We start from the raw sequence: 27389 nt of genomic DNA, 5'->3' as shown, positions 1-27389 counted from the left end.
GGGTAGAGGTCCGTGGCTCAGGGTCTCAATGTACATTGGTGACAAGTGGTGTCTCTCAGGGCACATGCTGACACCAGCGTTATTTAATCATTAATGACAAAGACAAAGGGATCGAGTGCACCCTCAGCAAGGTTGCAGAGGACACTGAACTGATCAATGCAGTTGCCATACATTAGGGATCGGATGCCATCCAGTGGGACCTGGACAAGGTCAAGAAATGGACCCGTGGGAATCTCAGGAGGTTTAACAAGATCAAGTGCAAGGTGCTGCACCTCAGTTTGGACAACCTCTGGTATCAACACAGGCTGAGGGATGAACAGATCAAGAACAGCCCTGCCAAGAAGGACTTGGGGGTGCTGGCAGGTGAGAGGCTGGATGGCCCAGCAATTTGCACTCATAGCTGAGAAAGCCAAATGTATCCTGGGCTGCATCCAAAGCAGCATGGGCAGCAGGGACAGGGAGGGGATTCTGCCCCTCTGCTCTGCTCTGGTGAGACCACACCTGCAGTGCTGTATCAGCTCTGGGGTGCTCAGTACAGGAAGGACATGGAGCTGTTGGAGCGAGTCCAAGGGAGGCCACCAAGTTAATCAGAGGGATGGAGCACCTCTCCTATGAGGAAAGGCTGATTGTTCAGCCTGGAAAAGAGAAGACTTTGAGGTGGTCTTCCAGTACCTGAAGGGAGTATAGAGACAGTGGGGCACTTTTTTCGAGGGCATGTACTGACAGGACAAGGGCAAAAGTTAAATTGTAGGTTTAGATTAGGTATCAGGAAGCTATTCTTTCCCATGAGGGTGGTGAGGCACTGGAACACATTGCCCAGAGAACTTGTGGATGCCCCATCCCTGAAAGGGTTCAAGGCCACGTTGGATGGTTGGATGAGGCTTTGAGCAACCTGGTTTTGTGTCCCCTGCCCATGGTAGGGCAATTGGAACTAGATGGTCTTTAAGGTCCTTTCTAACTCAAGCCATTCTATGATTCAATGATTCCAATAACTACAAGATGACCTTCAACCAGTACTCCACTGGCAAAACAGGTTTGTATCTTCGAACAGACCTAAGTTATATATTAATTCTATATAGCCTTATAGTACTGCCCTCTGCCATGAAAAAACCTCCCAGCCAAGTTTAACTGGGAATTTTTAGTGTTACCTATCACTCTTCTCTGAAATCTATTTCTAAGAAAGTAATTAAAGTGTAGCAACTGATCCAGAGAAGAGATTCATGTATCACAAGAAAATTTCTGCACTCTGCCCTTTCCTGGATTAGAAAGCATCTTCTAACTTTACCCAACAGGATCAGAGGAATAATTGCCCTAAACTAGCAAATATCAGTGACATGAGATCATTGTGGAGTAAAACTTTTCAATTTACATTCTAAGATAACATTTAATTAGTTGGACACCTGAGTCATCAAAAGCTACATGCCCTACAGCCATTCATCCCAGATTGTGGCATATTTCTGTCACTGTGCAGAATGTCATTGTAGAAGCCATACAGTTGAAACCAAATGAACTCTACATCTCAAAGAGAAAAGCCAATTGGCAGAGGACAGAAACATCCAGTTGTCATCAGAAACCATTTTTTCATGAAAGAGTCTATCACTGTTCTCTCTGTCCCTTAAGTGAGACCTATAAAATACCTTTAAAATACGAGCCTGGAAGCTAAAACCCATTTTTATACTGGACAGTAAAAGTGATGGACTGAATAAAGATATTGCACATTCCATTTTTCCCTGTGACACTTGCCAACTAGCCCTGAATGTTGCATAGGCATTCGCCACCTGCTTCTGTCAGCTCCATGCAGAATAATTATCTTCCCACCTCTGCTTTATTAACCTTCCCTTCTTCCATCAACTGCCATACACCTTTTCTCTCAAATTGCTTTACTGATTAGCAGAATGGCACAACCAAACACAACTGCTTCTAACTGGTAGCTATTTTTTCATTTTTCTGTTTCTGGTTCACATCTAAACATGTTTGAGTGCCCCATTTAAGCTAAGTCAGTCAATCTAACAAAAGACACTATTTTTTTTTTCTGATCAAATTGTGATGATATATGTCATCACAAAATCTCCCTGAATTGATTTAATGCAAGGTATTAATTTGCAGCTACCTCTGGTCAGGGTAAGAAGTTAAATGGGAGTTGAAGATATGATATGAAGTACCGTGAAGGATGTACAGAAGAATTTGATTTTCAGTATTTCAATGTACAAAAAAACCAAAAACAAAACAAAAAAAAAAGCCAAAAAAAACCAAAAAACCAAACACACCAAAAAAACAAACTCCTTTGCAAAATATATATAGGCATTATGCCTAACTATGTTTATATTGATTAGCCTGGACTCAGGTGCAAATACAGAAAAATACTTGGAACAAAATACTTTCACTTAATTTTCTTATTTATTTGAGGTACTCAATTTAAAAAAAAAAATACAAAAACATACTGAAATCACTGGGAGTTGTGGAAGTGTTCAAGGCCAAGTTGGATAAGGTATTGAGCCACCTGGTCTAATGGAAGGTGTCCCTATCCATGGCAGGGGTGGGTAGAACTAGATGGTATTTAAGGTTCCTTCCAACCTAAAACATGCTATGACTCTATAACTCTACAATACTTGGCAACTCTGAGAACCAAGTCCTTTCTAATTTATTACAGTTGATAACACCTTCAGAGTAATTTAACTGTTTTAAAAGTGACATATCAGATGAAAATAAATAAAATGTCTGAATCCCCATTATAAAAAAAAGAAAAAGTTGTAGCACCAGCTGTCTCCAGACAAAGTCAGATACAAAGTAATAACTTTCTCTTTGCAGCACCTGTATTCAATATCTAAAGTACATCTGTCATTTTATTTTAACAAAGTCTAACAAGATCAGTTCACAGCCATCTGTGCCTCTCTACCTTGAAAGCAATTCAGGTTGCACTGGTTTAAAAAATACCATTCAAAGCAAAGCAACACAGAGCAGAACAAAACAATTGCACAAGATTAGAGATGACATTTTGAAGTTCATTAGAGTGGACAACAGATATCTCCATGCATTTAAAAATGTAAGACACTCGAGGCAGAGCTTGCAGAGGACACCCCAGTCTCTTTTCAGCAGCAGCTCTACTGCATCACCACAGAGTTAAACCTTCTGGAAGGGCTTACATATTTTTGACATCTCATGGTGCTCACATGCTCTTTTATTTAGTCATCCCCTGCTATGAAAGAGATTGAGAAGGCTTAGTATAATCAATGATTCTATTTCCTGAGAATCCCTGTAGTGGAAAGTGAGCTGACAGAGGAGTAAGGATTTCTATAGCAATATAGCAGAAGTCTCCAAACAATGAGACTCCAGCCACAGGTAACTGGGCTGTATAGGTTGTTCCTAAGCAGAACAGGCAAAGAAAAGGCAGAAAATGTGCATACTGCTAAGTCGCTTAGGCATGGTTTTCTAGATTCCCACTTAAGAATAAAGAGTCTTAAAGAGTGTGTATCAAAGCACAATTATTTAACTAAAACTAAATGAATAAGGATAAGCTTCTGAGTCTCACTGGATATAGTTTCCCAGCCTTGTATAAATAAAAGTCTACTTTGATCCAAGTCCTTCACACATGGTATCAAATCACATCTGCCAGAATAGCAGGAGTCTGGAAATACAACAATGTGTGGCATTAGAAACAGAATTTCTGATGCAGAAATTAGGACCAAGGGAGAAACAGCCCATTAATTCAGTATTAAAAGGAGCCAATTTTAGGGAATAAAAACAAAACACAAATGGAAAATTATCAGATCAGAGCCAAACACTGGATTTATTTCAGTCCCTCTGCAGTCAAACAGAGGATTTATTTTTCCTCATTTTAACAATAAAAACTTTGCTATAAGTAATGAAAATAGGTTGTAGTCTAATTATAAAAGTGATACTTTTAGTCTAAAGACAGATGTACAGCTTGTAAATCAGGCAGTTTATTACAAATGACAGTCAGGGTCTAAAGTCACCTACAGATAAGCAGCTAAGTATAGCTGAACCCTGTCTGTACGATGGAGGGAGCTGCTGTTGGGAACCAAGCTTTTGCATCAAGCTAAATCAAATGCTGAGTGCCAGGAACCTCAGGGCACATGGGAAAGATAGCAAGTCCAAATCATCACTACAGAGTCCATCTGTGAGATCATGACAGACTCAAAGGAACAAAACCAACAGGGACATGGGAGCATGGAAAACACCTAGCCAATCAATCAAAGCCAATAAATATGGCAAAAGCAAGGGACTGTTGAGAACTTGAAGCACTTTGTGCCAGGTTAACTGCAGAGAAATAGGCAGCAATTTGAAATGATGAGTAAGGGATGGGTTATAAAAGCATTCCAGTAGCTTTGTGCTGGAATGTAATGAAACCATAGACTCTCCCAAGTAGCAGCAAAAGGAAAAGAGCGTCTGAGGTTAGAATTCATGCTGCCAGAGACTTGGAATCTTGACAGGTATTTATGGCAGAAAGTATTTCTGAAGTAAAAGACATAGACCTCTGAACCCCCAAAAAAGCAATGTCCTTATACTCAAATCTATTATTATGCATATCAATATCTGATTTGCTTTTTCTCCTTTCAAAAATGGTCTATCTTTATTTCAACTTTTAATGTCTCTGACTAGGTAAAAAAATTATTCTCCGTTAGTCGACACCATGCCACTAACAATGCTACTATAAAGGCCCAACTCTATCACAAAACATGAAAAAACATCATGTGCACTAAATAGTGTACACAGGTATCAACATTTTGTTCAAACACAAATTCTTTTCTTCTGTCTATAAAAATCGCCAGTATCAGTGCTCTTTCTTTCTAATACCTTCTTAGAAAGTCACAGTTCATTTCTCATATGTTCCCAGAGAAGATTCAAATCTTTGCTTAAGTACTTTGACAGAGAATGCTACAGCAAATACAGCCAAGAGTGAAGCTGGCAGCATCGAACACCTAATTTGGTGGGAAAACAATAACCTGTCCTTCTACTCCTCAGCTTGTGCTCTTTAAGTATTCCAGATTATCACTCAACTTTAACTTTATTTTATGTTAAATAGTAACATTTCTGTAATGAGTAGTAGTCTCTTTCATTTTGGGTCTTTAATGTTCTGATTTGATTATTTCTCAGATAACAGAATCTTGTGTTGCTTATACAGTAAACAAATATGTGAATTTCACATATATTGTGTATGATGGCTTACCTATTTCTGTTGTGAAAATCTCAGTAAATTCTACTTAGAGGACACTAGACCTGCCTAATTTATTGAAAAGATAACACATTTATATTGAAAAGATAAATTTTAAGAATTGTAATTACTATTTTTAAAGTGTAGGTATGTAATACATTATATTTTTTTCCTCCTGTTTCTAAATACCCTGAGGTCTTAACAAACATACTTAGAAACTACTTGCCATTATACTTCAATTCAGGTCACTTTCAGATTGTGAAGTCTTGAAATGTTATTACTTCATTGACATTTATATTTTAAGATTTCCCACAGCTGCCTAAAGTGTCTAGGGACCTTCAGTATGTCCCTTTATATGAGATATTGGCATGATCCTGGTTGAAGCAGTGCAAGATCTCTGAGACATTCAGGTCCTTCTGGGCTGTCAGCTAAAGGACAGGCAGTCTCATAGGCCAAAATAGTCCAGACATGAAGGATGAAATCCAACTCTCACATAAAGTTACCCACATTTATTTACATGCCCTGGCTCCTATTATCATCAACAGGGATGAACATTTTAATAAAGTTGCCTGAACCTAAATATTCAGCACCATTTCAAATTTAGTAACGTATTCCTCTTGCCCTTCTGCCGCTACTCCAGAAGTGACATAAATGATGTCTTATATCTGGCAGGCCTGGAAAATGTCCCAGAAAGCCTACAATGGCTTAAGCAACACTAAACACCCATGTGCAGGAACCAGAAGGTGTCCTCGGCCAATTCAGTCAGGGGGGCTTTGAGAGCCAATTCCTGATGTATTTTCAACTACCAAAGTGGCGCCTACTACCTTCTGACACGTCAAGTACAGACACTGATTTGATACTGATAAATTGGTTGTTGGACTCTACTGTCTGTATTTACTAGAAGTCTTCTGACTGGGATGGGAAGTCAGAATTTGGCTTGCTGGTAAGCACCTGTGCACAACTAAATTTGTGCATTCTAGTTTGCAACTGAGTCTCACCCAAAGAATACCATTCCCTATACATAAGCAACTCTATCCTTCTCCAAGAGTGTAATATAAATTTAGTGTCAATTCAGGTGACTAAATAAAGATTTCAAGTGTTATTTGGAATGTTCTGTGATAGTCAAGGCATGAGACCTTAATATCGTGGGTTATACCAAGGACTATGCATTTCTGAAGCAACAGCTGGAAGCTGAAAAAGGTATACTATGGTATTTCAAATGGTACTAGGTAACTATATATAAGTTCTTTAATTAAGCCATCTAAATTTTATTGTTCAACATGATCACAGAATTTTTAGTTTAGCCCCAAAATCATGCGTGGCTAGATGCCAAGAAGTGAAATGTTCCAAAGTAAAGGCAGAAAGCCTATAGAGAAGGCCAGCAAAAAAATTCATATTCATCCTGACTTCCAAACAAAACTATTAAGAGCATAACCTCGATTTATTAAAATGCAAGAAACAGCACCTCAAATTTTCCCATTTATTATTAATTAGTTGATCTAGAATTATTGGTTATCCATTTAAATGACATGTTAAGACCTCAAATATCTCTTGAGATTAAATCTACAATTGGATGAGCTCTCTCCAACTAACATACTGCCCATTTGCTACCTTGTATCACTTTAATCGGATGCATTTTGTTCAGACACTCTAAAATTGCCTCTTTTGGAAAACATAGGTTAATTAGTTTCTTGCATTCTCTAGCTGAGATGCAGTGACACGCCTAGTCAACAAGGAATCCATTCAAAGCTCTGTGAAACAATTTATAAGTACTGCTTTTGAACTGCCTTAGAAAATAAAAGCAAAAGAGCACTAATAATAATGAAGATTTTTGCTAGTAATAAAATACATTCCGTTAAAAAAAACCTCAAACAAACAATAAAACATCTACCAGCTAAAACTAAACTGCAGTGAAGTTCTTGATACACTCAGTTCATATCACTGTAACATTTTACTGAGAGAATAGTTTTTCCCTTGGTCGTGCATTTTACTGGCTCTCAATGTTACAACCTTCTAAGAAATTAAAGGGTCTGCATAATGGGCACTTCTTGATTTCTTATCCTATTTCACCCCATTTTGAAGAGAAATCACCCAACCAAGGGTGTCAAATGTGGCAGAAGTAGTAGCTCCCTCCATTCCCAAAGGCTTCAAGAACTTTCTCAATTTCATGCTTCTGTGCACAACTTTATTTACACTAAAACCATTCTGTTTTGTGCTTCAGAGAAAATACTTCGTCTTGATCTCCCAGCAAATCTTGGCTATATTATCTGAATACCTCTGTGAAGCTTTGACTCTTTACTATATACTGCAGCTGACATATCAGGTGAAACACAAGTGAACTGCATAATGGAAGTTAATGTCCCGTCAAAATGGGGTCAACAGGATACAATCAAACGTGTATATCATCTACTCACAGTGTGCAGGTTTTCTTCAAAACAGTATTTAGATTTGAAATGGATACACCAACACAAATATTTAATATACACGGATGGGGCTCTGCTAATTATCTTTTTGAAATACAAGTTGGTGTCTCAGAGAGACACTTTCAACAATGGTCATATTAATAATAATTAAATTTAAACTTTTTTTTTTTTTTTTTTTTAGATTTTAAAATCTAAATTTAAAATCTTTTGGTTTCTCAGGAACCTTTATTTCCATTAATAAATACAGGTACAAATAAAAAGCCAAATACTACTGGGGCTGCTTTTGACATGCTTAATTACACAGCTGTTTTAAAAATTACTTTTATATTGTTTGTCTTTGTAAATTATCAATTCAAATTCAACTATTCAGCATAGTGTCTCCATTAAAAATCTTCAGGCATATATGTGAAGAAATAGATTTTCTTCTTGAAAGATACTTTCTTTAATTCAGTAAACACTACTGAATACCTATCTTTTAAGCAGAATTTTGAGCCTTTCTTCAAAGCTTTTATTTAAATAAGTTAACTACTTAGACACTTTTCTAATGCAAATTGGCATAAATTGAAAGACACTGAAAAGCATTTTGTTGCATGACATTCAAAGTTAAATGTACCTACTTTGTACTTCTATAGAAGTACATCTATTCCTTGCTTGCCTGGAACTTTTCTCACAAGAATTTAAATTATAAGATGAAACAGAATATTTGTATTTCGCAGTGTGATGGAAGGGACCTGGTACAATTCCTGACTTTGCTTGCTCTGACCCAGCAACAGCTGTTTCATTCAAATTAATCAGACAATCAGACAATCAGACAGCTATATAGAAAACAACAGCACAAAATTACAATTGTAGTACAAAGTACTGCTGAGAAATCTTCACTACTGTCCATACAAATGCATTTTCTGAAGCTGTTTGTCCAACTTGAAAGTGCTGATGGAAGTTGTACTCAGTCTTCTAAGTACTGAAGTATCATCAGATGATGACACACTTCCATCTACGTGCCTGGAATTCTGGATCTCTTACAGCAACTTCATTTTGTGCCTTCGCTATCAGAGAATATTTTAGTAAGCAACAGCCAAAAAAAAAGCATTGGTGGAGATAACAATATTTTACATTTAAAGTTCCTTCATAATAAAATACCTTCCAGTTTCTTGCTGTGATATGGAAGTTTTATTCAAGTGTGGAAATTTTATTCAAGTTGGCAAAGACTTGTTATAAAAAGCCTTTTAAAAACTCTTCAGAAATTTTACTCCTTTTTCTCTCATGACATAAGAGACAGTTGCACAAATCACCAACATTAAGGCACCATGATCACAACATCAGAGAATAGCTGAGGTTTAAATGAACTGCTCGAGGTCAACTGGACCAACCTCCCTATTCAAGTGGGGCCATCTAGAGCAGGTTGCCCATGACTGTGTTCAGACAAATTTTAAGTGTCTCTAAGCATGGACACTCTACCACCTCCATGGGCATACAGCGGCAGTGCTTGGTTACCCTCACAGTCAAAAAGTGTTTCCTGATATCCAGAGGGAAGCCTTTCTCTTTCAGTTTGTGTCCATTGCCTCTAGTCCTGGTGCTGAGAGGAACTTGGCTTCATCATCTTTGCACCATTCCTTCAACTTTGTATAAATTGATACAATGCTTGCCCTGGACCCAACCTTCTCAGCTCCATGCCAAAACCATCCCAGCTCTCTCAGTTTCTTCACGCATCTCTAATGCTTCAGAATTTTAATCATCTTAGTAATTATTCACTGAACTTGCTCCAGTGTGCTCATGTCTTACAGCTCCAGGTGCTTTTCTGCAAAGTTGGTTTCCATCCAGTCCTTCCTTCCTGCACTTGTCCATGGTGCTGTTTCTCCCCAGGCACAGCACTTTACACCTGTGTTTGTTGAACTGTACAAGATTCCTGTTTTTCTTTATCCTTCTTAAAACAAATTACAGTAGGATAACACTCTGGAGAAATACAACCAAAAGGTCAAAAGCATCAGAAAGCTTAAACTTCTTGGAGTTAAGGTACTATGGCCCTTTGAAATGGCTTAAGGGATTTTACTTTGTAAACTTTCTATGTTTGTGAAATTTCTTCCTTCAATATCAAATCCATTGATTTCTTTCTTTCTCCTCTTATCCAAAGGTGAGACTGTCTAAATATGAACCCGTATAATGAAAAACTTGAGTTAAGCAATGGAAAAGGAACCAAAATCCCACATGTGCAATAGCATAAATCTTTGCTTTTTTTTAAATTTTGACTTAAACCCTTCTTTTAAAGAAAAAAACTTTTCTCTATAAACCAATCTGATATGTTTAAAACCACTCCACATCTGTAAATCTTCAATTTCATTTTTTGCTTTCTGTATGAGGCCAAGTGGTCATCATTTTATTATGTCATAAATCCCATATGACAATAAAAAAGATGAAATATCCATCATATAACAGACTTGCATCCAATTATATGAAGGAGAAAGAAGACACACTACAAATCTTCAATATTTCTGTAAGTGGTGTGCTAAATTGTTCTTTCAAATCTTCCTTAGAACAATCTAACTCCATGATCTGACTTCACTGCCTTGATCTACAGATCTCTCTGTATCTCTGAAAGCATTTTTCCAACATTTGCTGCTAGTTGCCTGTTGAGCATCTGCTAATTTGACATTTATTAGTGCAATTTTTAAAAATCTTTTTTCATCTCTCTTTCCTGATACCAAAAATACAAAAATGAGATACATTCTTCTTCAGAGGGGTCAAAACTGGACAACAGTCTCTTATCTTATTTTTCTGGAAATCCAGGATTAGGTTAAAATTAACATTTTCATTTCTTTACCAAAGTGATTATGAAATTCTATTTGATAGGGGACTACCTTCCCCCCCCTTTACCTTGTTTTGGTTTATCTCTAACTAGCTTTATATTTGTGGCACAGAAATATTTATCATAATGTTGACTCATACATACACATACCCGTGATTAAAGGATAGTAACAGAAAGCAGTAAATTCTGTATTGAATTAACATTATCCATGGTTTTAAAGCACGGCACAGAGCAAAGTATCTTTGACTTTAGAATAAAGCATTATGTAGAGTGGTGCAAACATAGGATGGTGGCACAGACTATGAAGGTGCTGATATAGAAGGAAGACAAGACAGGCCCTAGACTTACAAATAAATCACCAATGGTTTGCCCCTGGTCACTACAGGGATACAGTCTCAGGAGCTGGATAAAGCTGACTTCAGCTCAAGGGCAGCAACAAGCAAAAGTCAGGAATACTTATGTATTTGCCTTGGGAGTTACTGAAGGAAGAAAAATGAAGGAAATTAAACAGAAGATTTAGGAAAACTTGCAAGCAAATATCCTCCCAAGAAAAACAAGAGCATGGAGGAAGCACTGTCCAGCACCAGCAGTGGCCTTCTGCAAGTACAAAGCTGAAATGTTGACAGCACTCTTGAGGAAGATGAGTGCTGATTGCCCTTAGAACCAGAGGAGCAGAGGAAGGGTAAGCATAACCCCAGGGGAAAGAGGCACATTTACACATGAACCCGTACTGGGAGTGAAGCATTATAAATTGAATTAGTATTGGGCTATTTTTCTATGTGCTATTGTGTTATTTTCTGTACCTGGAAGAGCAACAATTATTAGTTAACTGGTAACTTTTGCATCATACTCACAATGTATTTTTGGCTTGGTATGAAAGTTGTGGGTTTGCCCATAAAAAAATTTTGCATGAAACACCAAATCTGTTTAAGGGGAGTAAAAGCTCTGAGCTGCTTTTCTTTGAAAGGCTGTAAGAATAATGTTGGCCACATAGGTTTTGAGGTAGACAGGGTATCCTTCCACAGTCTCTTTCTAACACCTTCACATATTTTCTTGCTCTAAACATCTATCTACTATGATTTTTCTGCACCTGGTGTTCACCTTCACCTTCTATTTCAATATTTCGAAATATTTTACATTAAATGACAACACTAATTTTCAGATTTTCTTTTATCTTTCCCAGAGAAGCTCGGAATTTCATTCCAATGTCTTATTGCTCAAATATCTGGAAAATTGACTTTGGGATTCAATCCCTGACGTATTTTAAACACTGACCTATCAAACTGGCAAACTAGTTCAGCATGCTAAAAGTGGCAAAATGTAAGCACTGGATTCAGCTTTATTTTGTGAGAAATATGGGGTTTACCTAAAGAAAAATATTTTTTTTAATTTAAGGCAAAGTAAATGACTTGACTCAGAAAGAAAAGGAAAAATAAACCAAAATAAACTGAATTTTTTTTCTTTTAAATTGAGATTATTTTGTGCTTTTCAATTTCTCAGAAAAATAATTTTAAATATTTTAAAATAACCAAATTCCCCAAAATAATCAAAAATAACCAAAATAAAAAAAATTCATTTTAAAGCTATTAATTTTCAAATTAATTCAAAATTGATAGAAAAAATACACTGTTCAGCTGATAGATCCTCCCCTCACATATTTTGTCTAATCAGCTTTCAAATAAAGGGAAAACTAAAAATGTGATTAGGATAGGACAGGACAAACTAGGCCAGAATTACACCTTTCATCTTCAAGGAATGGAATTCATGTGAACAATACTTTGATAATCTTTCCATAGCCCACTGATTCCTGTGAGATAAAAGTGCATGCTTAAGCAACTTAACATCCTGTCCTAGATGTTTTTATCCCTGCACAAGTCAAAACATCTTTAAGCACTGTCATTTCCCCAAGTCTGAAAGCTATCTGGATGTCTATATAATATATTCTACATGTATGGAGAAAACAAAATACAAGAAAAAAATATCATAATATTATCAACATAATTATGACAAGATTAAAAATAATCCCAGTAAAAATACCATGACAAAATAGAAAATTTCTATGAATTTCCATTCCACTCTTCATGGAATGAAAGAATGTCCTCTCCCAGTGATGAAAATAAAAACCAGACCATCAGTGTATTCAAACAGTAGGCCAGAAAAATATTTTAATAAATACTTCCATCAAATTCTGGTTCTTCTAATTTTCTGTGAAAAACTTATTTAATACATCTATGTATCACAATTTCATAGTCAGTGGGTTGTGGGAAAAATTTAATTTGTCAAAATTTTAACCTGCACATATTTGGGTATTACACAGGCCAAGTTTATTAAAAAATAAACAGATAATATAATAATTATTGCTATTCCCAGTGAAAATGTAATCATAATCACTGGCGCTTAGTGCCATATTCCCAGACCCTTCTTTCAACAGACAAAGCAGAATCCCTCTGCCTAGAAAAAATGTCTGTAGAGATATTTCATGGATAGTTAGAGGAATGTCACCTATGTCTAATACATTTTCTAACATCTAGTTACATTCTGAAAATACTGTTTTAAACATTTTTTTTAGATTTTCCTGTGCATTTTTGTCACACAGAAATATTTTCATTTTCTTCTCTGCCAGTGTTTCTCACTGTGACATGTTTTGGTTTTAAAATACATACATTCAGAGAAAAAAAAAAAAAAAAAAAAAAGAGGAAAAAAATCTTCTTTATTCCTTCCTGAAACTATTTTCAGTAAGCCTAACTATACAATTAATTTATCAATGTTGTTTCAAAATTAGGATTTTCAAACACAATTTTTCAGAGTTTCGGTTTTAGGCTGGACAAAGTTCTAGTGACTTCACTAAGACTGCACTAATCAAAGAACTAGCATATGGAGGAATATTGACTTGTAGAGGACCTAGCTGCCCAAACTCAGCATTATTTCAGGCAGCGTGGTGCTCTTCCTGGCCTCCATCTAGCTTCCCAGAAAAAGGCAACTCTCCTGCAGACCTCATACTCACTTCTGTAACCCTGAGCCCAGGCAATCTGCTCTCTATGAGACAAGACTGCTTTGTCCCAGCCTGATGGAGAAAAGTTCATTAGCTAGAACATGCTAAGTAAAGCAAAACCAGAGACATCTGAGCAATTGCTAAGCAATTGTTTAGCTGATGAAGGACTTGAGAAGAATAAGATCTGACAGAGGAAGGTATAAATCACAAAGGCAAAAAGCAGAAATGGTAACCCAGCAATGCTGAGCATCAGCCTGTCCCACATCTACAGGCTGAGTGGTCGCCCAGCTGAGATACCAGCCTGGGGTATCTCACTGCAGGATCATGTTAGTGCCTAGCCTAACAGCTCATTAGTCACAGTTATCTGTTGTGTGTATCAGTCAGCAAATAACTGCTTTGCACTCATAAATTGTATGTATCATTCTTTGGGGTGTCTCTCTGGGTATTTTACAGAATTTTACAGATTCATAGAAAGGCTTGAGTTGGAAGGTGGAAATTTATCCATATAAGAGGAAAGAATGTCTGGACATAGTGTCTCTAGTGTCTTGAAAAGCCTCAAAATGTTATGGCTGGCTTCCAGCTACCATGTCAGAATACTGAAGATTTCCAGTGCACCTGGGTTTATATGGGGTTTATATGTCAGTCCAATAATGATGTGACAGATAATGGAGGGAATTTCAAATACTCCAACTGGACAACTGACTTTGCCCATCTTAGCTCCACATTACGTGCATAACATGCAAAAAACATCTATTTAATATTTCTAGTCTGAAATTCTCTTTGGAAGATCTTACTTTCCTCATTGACTATGTTGAATTTTAGGGAACATCAAGCCCTGAATATATTCAATTGAATCACCAAATGCATCTCTTGGTGCCCACACGAAGATTAGCTTTAGACAAGAAAAATATAAATGTAGATGCCGCCACAGCAAGTGCCTAATAAAAGGTCTAATTCAAAACGCCCCAACACATCTGCTAAATCGTCTGCGAATGCAGAAGCCTCCTGTTATACTAAATTAAGATCTGGGAAGTTTATGCGTCTCAATATAACTGCTGCAAAACAGTTGCTAAAACCATTGAGATAACAGAGAATGTATCCTGGAACACACAGGCAATCTCAGACAGAATTTGATACAGACAGGTAGATGACTGTCCAACATTTCTATGTGTGTTTAGGTAAGTTATGCTCAGGCAAGCAAAGCAGTGGATGCAGAGAGCTTCTTGGTTGATCCCACTGTATAGCTGAAAAAATTACAACATCCACTGATGATTTTGGTAAATTGCAAGCACTCAGTTCAATTTCTTTATCATGGGTAACTGCTGTAATTTAAAATGCATTATTGTAATCTTCCTAGCCTCAAACTGTCACTCCAGAAGAATGTGGGTCTCCAAAATGTCCTGTGTCTTATCTTTCCATCGCAATTAATGGACCAATTCTTGTCAGTTGCAACAAGCCTGGATTGGTGACCTCATGAAAGAGACCAATATGAAACAAATCAGAATCATCAATGTCTCTGACAAGTCTTGTGTCATACCTACTACTCTGATAAGTTTTGGGTACTCTGGAGGGTTTCTTTTCCCAATGAAACTGGACACTGATGCTTATGTAACAGATTTGTGCCTCCTTTAATTTTTTGGCAGTTCATATAGCTAAAGCACTACTGGTTGTGCCATTGAATAAGAACGTTTTTTTTACAATTAATATAGTTCCCTCAAATTATGTGATAAAAGATTTTTCCAGGGAGGTGGGGAGCGTGGGCATGGGACAAAACCAAAAAGCTCCACCATAACCCAACCTACAAAGTATTTTGACGGCCCAGTTGAACAGAAAACCAGCATTGCACATTCCTAGACATACTGCTTTTTGTACGCTTTCTAAAGAAAAAGTTGCATAATTTCTTTGAAAATTCCTCTCTTAAAAAAGTCTAGCCTATATATTGACTCATGGAAAAGAAAACTTCTGAGAATAGAAAAGAGTTTAGTTCCTTCCATCTTTGAGCTTACAATCACAACATCAGTAACTAGAAAAAGGAGGTTTCTTCACATTCCAAAGAGAACAAAAACTTGTAAGGCTTGGTTATCAAGCTGGAAAATTTTGTTTTGCATGAAATGCTCTCTTCTGTCTTTCTTACTTTCCATAGTCTTGTACACATTTCTACACTATTACTCAGAAGAAACTACCTGCATAAAATTAATCTTGATGACATCATGTGGTGCTAGTTAGTCAGAACATTTAAGGAGGATAAAGCACTATAGCCTTAAGGACTCTTAAAATGAGAATCATTTATTCTCTGTTGTCTTCTGTGAAATGGATTCTTGCTGTTACTAATGTAAAAACCTGCTGCTAAATGTTTTGACTGTACATATTAGCCAGCTGGTGGTTCAGTTCTCACTATTGAGTTGCCCAGAACTGAAATAATTAATTTAGCTAAGAAAAGTATATTGTGCTGTACCTTTTGGATTTGTGACTGTAATCTGTAATCACCAGGGAGTTTATGTGGATTTGCAATAATACTGGAGTTGGTAATTTATAACAGAACAGGAGCTCACTAAGTAGAGCTTATGAAGCTTGAAGTTTTTCGATAAGTTGTAGAACTTTCTATAATACGGATTCTGTTAGCAGCTTACAACTGGCTCAAACATTAATCTGTGTTATCCTAATAAACTGAAAGCAAAACCCATGGATTTGAAAGGTCCCCTTCTAAGCAGAGGTATCCTTAATATTGTCTCTTCATACCTGTATAATAAGAAATTCAAAGTTGTTAGTATAAAGACTCCTGTTTACTGTAAAAGATTGGACTCAAATTCTACAGAAAAAGATTCTTTGGGCCAAAGGGATGCATTAATGCCAATTTTTGAAACTTTTCCCTGCATAAATGTCATTTCCTTTTTCTTCTCCTTACCCCTTGTGTTGCAATAGGCTTCTAAGAAATGTAATGTATTGTAATGTCAAGATTACCTGACACTTGAAAATTGTTGTAAGGCAAATATTGCTATTCAAATATATTCATTAATTATTTGATTAAGCGCTGATTTAGATTTTCTAAAGAAATAAGGGAAAAGTAAAGGAAAAAAATACACATAAACAGGAAATAATCATATATACTGCAGCTCTCCAAAAGACTGCTAGAACAAAGAATAATATTTGTGACACAATATTCATTATGACAGACATTGTTGGTCTAGCTTTATTTTTTTGTTTGTTTTCTTGGTTTATTTAATTTTTTTGGTAAAACTTACCTCATGGTCCAATAAGGTATTTATTTATCTTTCTTGCATAAGGAATGGACTATTTCAGATATCTAATGGAGCCAGATGCTGATCCACCCATTGTTGAAGAATTCAAAAGAAATGGAGGCTACTCTTACAAAGGCTCTCAAAACCATTTACTGAAGGCCTTGTTTTCTAAATAAAATGTGTCTCTACTTGCAGGAATGGGTGGCTGACCCGGTGATTTATTGATTTTACATTAAAAGTATGTGTATTTATGAGACTTGGCATATGATAGATCCAGTACTGGTGCCAGATGAGGAGTTAATGGGAGTAGACCATCATATGCCACAGCAAAACAGAGAAAGTGAGAAAGCTGTAACGACATGAACACTAATCCCTTTGAAAGGCAGCTGGTTTTTGTTATTGTTATTTTACAACAATGAAGAATTTTATAGTTGTGCATCACTACACTGTGTTTTAATGACACTGTTCTATTTTTTTTTTAATTCAATGCTAGTCTGTTAATGTGCACTTATTCACAGATGTTTAATTACTGTTTACAGATGTAAAGCCTCAAATCTTTGCAACTTCACTCTTTTTAGTACCAAAAAGTTGTTCTTGAATCATTAAAGACAGGAAAAATACATTGTCTGTACTTAGCAGTCTCTTTCAGCCCAGGTGTGCCATGGGTTTAATAAAGTTGCTAAATACTACCCCAATTTAAAAATGACAAATAGAAAACACCAGGTATGACTGTGAGCAGCACACTGAATATATGTCATAATTAAGAAGAGAGTCACAGAATCATTTAGCTTGGAAAAGATCCTTTACAGAGGCCAACCATCAACTCAGCACTGCCAAGCTCACCACTAAGCCATGTCCCAAAGTGCCACATCTGCACATCTTATAAATATCACCAGAGATGGTGACTCCCTGGGCAGACTGGATACCTGGCTTGAAAACTCTTTTCATGAAGAAATGCTTTCTAATATGCAATGTAAACCTGCCCTGGCACAACTTGAGGCAATTTCTTCCTCTCCTGTCACATGTTACCCGGGTGAAGAGACCAATCCACCTTGTTACAGCCTTTTTACAGGTAGTTGTAGAGCTCGGTAGGGACTCTCCCCAGCCCCCTTTTTTCCAGGCTAAACACCCCCAGCTCCCTCAGTCAATCCTCATGAGACTTGTGCTCCAGACCCTTCACCAGCTTTGTTCTTCTTTGGATGCAAGAAAAGAGTACTGAAAGTGGTGCACTAATTTTAATATACCAGAAACTATTATTGAAGCATCGTAATAACAAAAGGAAATTAGAAAGAGAGTGAGGCACTATCCCTTTATTGCTCTTGAATGAGCCCTCTTTTGGGTTCAACAAGTCAATACACTTCTTTCTTCAAATAAAAATGTATGAAAAAACCACAAAAATCAACCAACAAAAAGAACAAAACAGCTTTTCTAGCTCAGTGTATTAACTCCAACATCAAGTAAACAATATCAGGTGCCTAGAACAAGGAAAATATGTAGTAATAATTAATTGGAGGGAAAATGGGATTAAGACAAGTAATGTCCTTGCACCACACTGGCAGACATACTAATGGCAATTTCCTTGATAAATATCTCATGTAACAAGGACACTGAACATTCATCCTTTGATTTCTCAAACAGAATCTAAAATGAAATTAAAGACTTACAGTGTTATGTTCTGTTCAAAAATTTCTTCTCATAAATAAAGATGTTTTGAGTAGCTTACCTTTTAGACTAATTTAAAAAATTTATGTTAAAAGATATTTATAGAGAAAAGCTGAATTATTGTTGGGTGAAGTGTTTATCCATTTTAGTCAATAACAGCATTTTGATACTAAATGAACTCGAAGATACTCTTGCAGTCATTTTTCAAAATTTGCATTTAAATAAAATATTCTCATTTATACTTCATTCAGTATTAAGTGTCTGTAATAATATCATCCGTGGATGAGAAAATGAAATTTTCCTGTGGTGATGTTGAAAGACTGCCTTTTAGGTGCAGATTCTGGCTTTTGCATCAGTGAAAATACGTTATTTCAAATCTGAGCAGGAAAATAAACACTGCTTTAAAAAAAAATTCCCCCAGAAATGTCAGGAAGAAAAAATGTCAGGTATAATCAAGCACGAATTAGCTTCCTACAGATGAGCACCACCACCTTCTCAAGATTTATTTTCAATTTTTTTTACTGACAAAAAAAAAAAAAATCTGAAAACATCCAATTTGTCTTCTTCTCATTATTTCCCCTCTGCCTTATCCCTACTGCTTATTGCTCTAAATTATTAATCTTCCTGACCTCCATGGCTCAGGATTCTGAGATCATACTTTACTCTCTCTAGTTTTAAAAGTAGTATCTAACCTCCCCCTCTCCATCTTCCACAACATGAAGAAAGGCATGAATTCAAATGTCCCTGGATGCTGCAGCTCTTGAATTGAGTTTAGACAACTCCAGCTTGGATTCACTGCAGCATCCTCAGCATGGGACTTGTTGGTACTTATATAATTTTTCCGCATATATTTGTTGAAACTTTTACACCTTCCATACTCACCAATCCAAAACAGAAATGTCAATCCATTTCTGCTGCGCTGTGTGTGCCATGTGCTGGTAAATCCATGTGGCATACCTGACTACTCCACAGACACCTCAAAAACCCTGTCTGCTATGTTTTGAGCTGATTTCTCCTTTCTTTTGTCATTTGATCACAGAGAACCTGCCTTTTCCATTTGTGCTGAAAATAACCATCATTCCTAGATTTTCAGTCCATATCTCTTATTCTGCACTTGAAAAAGCTGATTCTCACTTCAATATTGATATAGAGGAGTCTAGTGCCATTTGAGGTTTTTAGCACATTTAAGTTGTCCCCACAGAGTTGATGAGGCTTACACAGGACCTCTGTCTCAACCATGCCCTTTTGATGAGGCATCTGAAGGCCAGGAGGAATAACTGGTGGTATTTCACAGGGCATGATGAGTATTTATCAAAAAATGTTGCTCATAAGTAGACATTCAGCATATGAATCACTTGCTGAAATATAAAGATATGCTATTATTTTCAACACTGCGAGATTAGTCTTCTGACTTTATCATATCTGCCTAACCTCTGCATATGTCTTGGGAATGCTGAAATCTAAAATGGCACACATGTCTGTTGTAAGGTGAGTGAATTCCCCCTTTGTAATTCAATGCGAGCAATCTGGTGGGAAAATAACACCCTGAGAATCTGGTAGAATAAAAAACTAATCATGGGAACATTTTTCTCAACCAAATAGTTTAAACATATTCGATTAACTTTGATAGCCATTTAGCATAACAGCAAACAGCAGACAACAAGGCAATTTAATTACATTGTATTTTCCTGAATCCAAATTTTCATTTAAAAAACCCCAAGAATTTTCCTTTAAGGCCAAAATGCAAATATCCTTGCAAATATTCTGTCACTTTAACAGTCTTGTAGTTGTTCAGAAGTGAACTTCCAAACCAGTGAAGCAAGAATTTCCCCAAAAAATGTTCTAATTTTCCCCCACATTCCATGATTATGAATAATGTACAGGGATGGGGAAACATGATGTGTGGGTATCTCAAGGGGATTTGATTTTTGTGTGATAAAAGTCTATAATGTTGAATTTTATAATATTGGTTTCTGAATGACACTGCCGCATTATGCTGTAAGTACTACGAACAATGAGAATGGATTGTTTCAGCCAGGAGCTAATGTTTTTAATTTATGCTTTCCAGGGGTAAGAGATTAAAGTACCATTTTCAAAAATATGCTAACCCCTCTGCTTGTGTGTGTTGCAGAGGAACATCTTACTGTGGTTAAGCATTAACTTCCAGTAAAACTACCTACAACAACATATAACGTTCAGAAAGGGAAGGGAAAATGGGCTTCAGACTGGGGTATTAGTCATAGAAAGCACCCCAGGTGTTTTAAAAGTAGTAAGGAGGCAGAAGCTTGGTTAACTTAAGTCATAAAAGCAGTGTTATAAACACTGACTGACCACCTTGCCTCTCATGAAATACTCACTTATCATTTTATCAGTTATAGCATGGACTTCAAAATATTCAGCATCTGTTCTGGTGCACAAGGCTTGTGCAGGGTGTTCTGCCATCCCCACATGGCACACCACCTTTACAATGAATAAGGTCTCTTCATTGTTCAGGAAGACTGGAATCTTCCTGACAGAATGGGCTGGAGAAACCAAAACAGTAATGTTTAAGCTCTGCAATACTCGCCACCAGCACTGCTTAAGGGTATCACGTTTGGCTGAAAGTAGAAACATTAAAATATCATAGAATAGACTTATTCTGTGCATTTTGCAGAACCAGTTGTACATGAAAAACAAAAAGCAACTGAAAAACAAACTACAAAACCCAGAAATTATTCATCCAGACAACACTGCTATGCAGAAGAAATAAACAGATTCACATATGCATGCCGCAAAAAGGACTAAGTGAAGAGATATTTTTCTCTGTAGTGAAAATCTAAGTCAATATGAATGTTGACACGTCTTGAGCATCCAAAACATGGGGCTAACCCAAATAAACACCTGCATCTTTGTTTCTGAGAAAGATAAAAATCAAATATCTCCAGTGTAGCATCCAGCATTACTCTACAGAAGCATTACAGCATTAAATTCTTTCTACTGTCACACTCAAACAATTTACCAAGAAGCCAAATGTAAAACAGAGAGGCTTGTAGCCTTTAGTTTTATATCTCAACGTGTTTAATGGGAATGTGACACTGAAAATAGTGCTGTCTCAGAGGCAAAGTTATTACTGTTTACCAAAAGAGATGAGAAATTTTCCTTTTTGAGAGATTTTCTTGTATTTTCTGTGACTTGCAATCATCTCTGAATGCGTTGCTTACATGAAATTCATAAAAGGTAGAACAAAACTGCTTTTATCAGGCTGCTTTGTAAAATGCAATGTGAAAAGAGCTAAGAGTTGCTCTTTCACATTTAACTTTGTTTACATTGACACTGAAAATGTTTTTTATTTCAATGATCTAAAACATGCAATAACTTGCAGGCCAAGAATTGTCCTAAGTTTACTTTTTCAATTCCATACTTTTCAATAAAAGTGAAAGACAAATGTGTTCATATTTGTAGAATGTTATTTCACATAGACATATGTTTGTGCTCACACATGCATGCAAATCACTTGAGCTGTATTTTGTGCAGTAAGGATGACTTTAAAAGGGTGAAAACATGCCTACAATTAAAAAAGACAAAAACCAGTCAGTCACCAAATTAATAAACAAATCTTTTTTGTCAACTTCTCTTTTAAGTCATAGTTCTAATGAAATCTGAAAGAATAGGAAACCTGACACCTGATGATCTCTTACATCTCTAAAGCAGATGGCTTCAATATCATTTGTGATTGAAAAAGCTCAATGATGCAGAGATTTCATTAATATCTGGAAAGAAAAAATTTGAAGGTTTGCTGCTATATCTATAAAATTAGTCTAATATAAATTTTCTGCTGCATCATCTGAAGTGAGCCAAGTTTAAATCTGAGGAGCTTGAAAATAGTGTTACAGCACTGGCTATTCTATTGAGATCCAAATAATCTCATTATATGTCCCATGTATTTGGGTTCCCTTGTTGTCCTCAGTCACATATAAGGAGAATGTGTCTGAAGTCTTGATGCAATTATTACTGGAGTCCAGCTGTGATAAACAGCCATTAAATTCTCATTGGCTGCATAATGTTATACTTAAAACACAGCAGAAGCATTTTGTACCAGCCAAATACATTAAAATATCGCTCAGACTGGGGAGCATTGATAGTATTCAACATAACAGAGGCTAATGTGTTAACTAGAATGTAAATGACTGTAAGAAAATAACCAGAAAATTAGTATTTAATCTATTCTGTTTCTGTTAAGCAAAATCTGCATCTGGAAATCCAACAGTGACATACCCAGTACTGTGATCCTTCAACCATTTTTGTGAGTATGAGAAGCAATTTCAGGATCTGAAATCTCCTGATATGTGCACAAATAGAAGCAGAGTAATGTCCCCATACACTGTGTCCATAATTAAAAAAAAAAAAAAAAAGTTAAAAATAAAAGCCAGAACAGAAATTTAAGTAGAAGACTCTGAACATGGAAGGAATAACATGTCCTTAAGACATGAAGAAGAAGTAGCTTCTGTTATCATGGGATAGTGGCCACATCATTCTTTCTGGTTGTGATCACTCTGATATACTGTGATAGGCTTCATCTTCATTTCTTTTAGAGTCAGCAGCTGTTCTAAATTAGGAAATATGCTGTACCCTGAGAGTTCCTATCTCTCTCCACTGACTGTCAAGGTTTTTGAGAAAATTTGCTTAGATGAAGCCATCCCCACACTGACAGACATCGCCATTCAGGAAAAAAAAAAAAATAAAAAAAAAAAAAAAAAAAGAGAGGGAGAGAAGGGCGAGAGAAGGAGAGGAATCAAAGGTACAGAGGACAAGGAACTGAGCTAAATGGAAAAGGTCTAAAGGTCTAGTGGGAGAAGGGTGACTCTGAGAGACTGGACTGCTAGTGATTTATGACTCAAACATTTGACCACTTGTAGTAACTACCCAAGTTATGTGAGAATGCCCCTCCCAAGTTCAGGGGCATTCACATGTAGGATGAAGGTATTAATCTCAGCTGATAAGATATTGTGGGACATGATCGACTCAACTACACTGACATAAGAGGCGTCTGCAACATCTCAGCATGGCTCAAAGACTCATGGGGACATTTTCCACCTACCCTCAGCATAATAGAACCCTATGAACCTGGCATTGGGTGGACTGTCCTTCTACCACTTCATGCCTCTGCAACCACTGAGAAGACGAGAAAAGGACTAATGGGATGTTGCCAGAATTTACAGAGTGGTGATTTTTCTTTTCTACTTGATCTATTTCCCTGTCACTTTCTTTCTTTCTCAGTTCTTGTCTCTCTTTTCCCCATCTATCTCTCTACCTCACATTTACAGATTGAATAAAAAACTACTATTGACTTTGGTATATAGTGTCATTTGTACCTTAATTTGGGCAGAGACATTTCTCTAATAATTTTAATAATTGGATCTTAACACTAACCTTTAGCATTTAAGACCCATGTAAAGAAAAAAGAGAATCATCAGGAAAGGGGAACAAAAGCAACCAACATAAATTCCTTAATTAATAGAAAGTGATAGGCCAGTGTTTGAACTGCTTCTGGGAAAAATATGAACAGGTTTGCCATAATAAGCCTTTGGACCGAAGTTCAAATTCTTAAGGATAGCCACTTTCCTTAACTTTGTGCCATGTAAAACGTTTGTTTGTCACCACCTAGGTTGCAGATGAACGCTAAGGGCCCCAGAACTCTCTCCCTGGCGTGTTGGGTACCCTCTCTTCAGCCACTGCCTGCTGGCCATCGAGCCACTGATCGCTGCCCTTGGAGCCTGATAGCCCAGACGATTTTCTACTCACATAGCAATCGGATTAGGCAGCCAGGGTCTCCTCAGCTATCAAATGAGAACACTGTGGGAGATAGTGTCAAAAACCTTACCAAAGTCAAGGTATATTACCTCCACGGCTCTTTTCTCATCTGCAGAGCCAGTCATTTAGCTGTAGAGGCAATCAGGTTGCTCAAGCATGATTTGCCCTCGAATGCTTGCCGTGAACACTTGCAGTGCCTGAATGCAGCTGGCCTCACAGTCTTTTAAATTTAACACCTGCAAACTGACAATCTCAGTCCTGCAAGGCTGTTGAACCCCAAACTGATGTTGAAATGACACAGCCAACACCTGCCGCATTTCAGGACATCCTAGATGTGTATTCTTTTTTTTTTTTTTTTTAGAGTGCTGTTTCTAGGAATAGCAAAAGACTCTGAAGATCATATTTTCAAATTAACAAGCAGAAACAGAAATATTAAATTATTTAATATCTCCACATTTCATTCTTTGGGAATCAAGCCTTAAAACCAAATAAAAAATCAAGCCTTAAACCAAAATAAAACTAACTTGAAAGTACTCAGTAATAAAGACAGAAAGTGTTTTTAGAGTCATTCAGATATTCTAAACACTTGTTACAAGATGTCTGATTAAAAGCATTTCTTACTGCAATTTTCTGTGCGTGATAACAACTGTTCATGCTTACAAGACTATAGAGCTATACGCAATACATTTACACCTGGAACAGTTGTCCATGTCACATAAAGGTAATTAGTGTTGGTATTTTTTGTAAATGCCATCACTTATTATTAAGATATCCTTCATGGAGCATTTCAAATACCAGGTTTCATTTTTTCCATTTAAAATAGCATGTGTTGAACTTATGTCAGGGCTACTTTATAAGACATTCATTTCTGTCTTTCAGAGGCAAAAAAGAAACAGATCAGTAACTAAACACTAAAGGTCAAAGCATGAATCAATCATTTCACTAATAGACAATCTTCAAGCTATACAAGGAATAGAAAAACATTTAGCTTTGTATTCTCTGCACAGACATTTAAAGAGAAAAGGCTGAAAATTACATCCGATTCCCATCAGTCTTCTGAGAACAGGGCTTTAAGATGCTGGATAGCTCAGAGCTAAGTGCTGTAACAGGCAGGTGCTAGGCCAGCCAGCAAACTAATAACATGTATTTTATGGTGTCAGTTGAAGGAACAGATGTTTAGGTGTTTTTGTAGTATCTGCAAACAAATTTCCTATCATCTTTGTCTGTTGAAGACATAGAATACATACATTTTTCCATATTTCTGTTTGTTTGCATTTATTTTTCTTAAACATTTCTGACCATAGGACTAGGTCGCCTGTGCTTTGCTAGGTACACCAGTGCTTTTGCTTCTGGACTCACTAAGGAGATGAAATTATTGTTTTTTCCTTTTCTATTCTTTCTTTAAATATTTTTGTTTGCTACTTTGTCTGTTTTATATAGGTTTGTGGACATCCTGAGTATGAAATCACAACTATTTATATCACATCAATGAAACAATCAATGTAATATTTACTTCTCTCAGAAGTAACTAGTCTCTCTAGTGCACTCGAAGAAGTCACTTTTCTGTACCTGAGGTATGGGAACACATTCCTAGAGGACAAATAACATGTCACAGTTGGAGAGGAGGGAGAAAGAATAATTGTCAGAATCTTCTCTTTACTAAGTGTGTGTTTGATAAGCAATAGCCTTCTTCCACCACTGAAATTTATGGGCAAAGCTGGATCTTGGAAATCATGCACCTTCCAGAAGATAGACACGTAAAATCTCTCTCCAGCTTAAAATGCAGCTCTCTCTTGCCTTTATGAAAAAGAAAATCTTAAGAGGAATAATAATTAGTTATCACAGATCTGAACTTTTCACTGCTGTTGGTTTTCCAGTTCTATATAGTAATATGGTAAATATAAAGAATTTGTCAACTGAGCAAAATTGTTAAAAGATAGACTGTATTTGAAGTCCTTACCTGCAGAACTTATAGCCAGGAGGTTCTGCCTGGCAGATAAGAAGTTCTGAAAAATATGCTTAACTTCAATATTCCTAATTCACAGAGCTCACTACAGAATCGTGATGTGGTGCCTGGGGCAGAATTCACTGGCTAAAATCAAAACCCAGCCAGTCCTAGTGAAATAATGCATTTATTTGTTCATTTGGGAGAAAGTTAGAGGGAATCAAGTATGAGTAGCCTTTTACTGTTTTAGAAATATATACTAGGCACTTTAATAACCAGAAAATAGAGTGGTCAATGCAATAATGGTACTCATGGAACCATTTTTAGTGACAGACAACCTTAAATGTTTTCATGAGAACTGAATCTAAAAAAGGCTGCAAGTCTACTGCAATTTGGTAAAGGGCTGAAAAAAATAGCCTGCTTTGTTTCATAAGTAACTGGGATTCAGTGATCCACTTCAGCTGTGGGAAGCTGTCATGAAGTTGAGGAGCAGAAATCTGATATGAGAGCAGTGTTGTTTTGAAAGATCAATGATGAGAGGAGGTTATGGCAGAATTTCAGCATCCTAATTAGAGATGTTAGTAGTATATCCCAAAGAGCTTGTATCAGATAAAGAATAGGGCTTTTTTTTTTTTGCAAATGAATCATCTAATAATCACCTGGATGAGGGACTAAGCAGCACAGTAATTAAATTTGTAAAGATTATTTCAAAATGCAAGGTGTTTCAACAACTTATATAGAGGGAAAACAAAAAGCCTGTAATGACTGAAAATAAAAGCTGGCAGTCACTAGTGACTGGAAAAATTCAAGTGAATGCATTAAAGACTAATGAGAAAAAATTCAACAGGATAACCTGTGGGAAAATTACCTAAATGTAATGTGAAGGTGTAACACTGTTGCAGCATGGGAAAAAAAAATCAGTTTCATTTCATAAAGTAAAAGATATTGTACACAAGAAACCTATTTTATTGCAACAGGGTGCACTCACTGAATATTGTGTATAGGTCTGGACATTTCTACAGCAAAAATCTGACCTGAAAGGAATTTACTAAAAAGTAATAAAAAGTACCTATGAAAGAAATTCAAACTTAAGAGAAAAGAAAAGAAAAGAAAAGAAAAAAAAAAAAAAAAAAAAAAAAAAAAGAAGGTTTGGCTATATATAAAGCTTGATAAAATGCAGATGAAAAACAGACTGTTCCATTTGCAATTTTATCACTACCAAATTTTGTGGCATCAGGCAAGTCAGATTGCCTTTAGGTGCCTTAGTTTCTTCATTACCTCTAATATTATATGAATATATATACAACATATATTGTAAGAATATATACAATATATATTGAAAGAATTTTTTATTTCACAGAG

At 36.4% G+C, this 27389-nt stretch overlaps 1 protein-coding gene across 3 annotated transcripts in view; it reads right to left on the bottom strand.

Annotated features, from left to right (window-relative positions):
* GPC6 (glypican 6) overlaps positions 1-27389 on the bottom strand; it is a 718331-nt gene that overhangs the window by 456319 nt on the left and 234623 nt on the right. The window lies entirely within an intron of this gene.

This window comes from Taeniopygia guttata, chromosome 1 (assembly GCF_048771995.1).
Source record: "Taeniopygia guttata chromosome 1, bTaeGut7.mat, whole genome shotgun sequence".
NCBI lineage: Eukaryota > Metazoa > Chordata > Aves > Passeriformes > Estrildidae > Taeniopygia > Taeniopygia guttata.
This window is presented reverse-complemented; position numbering and strand designations above follow the sequence as displayed.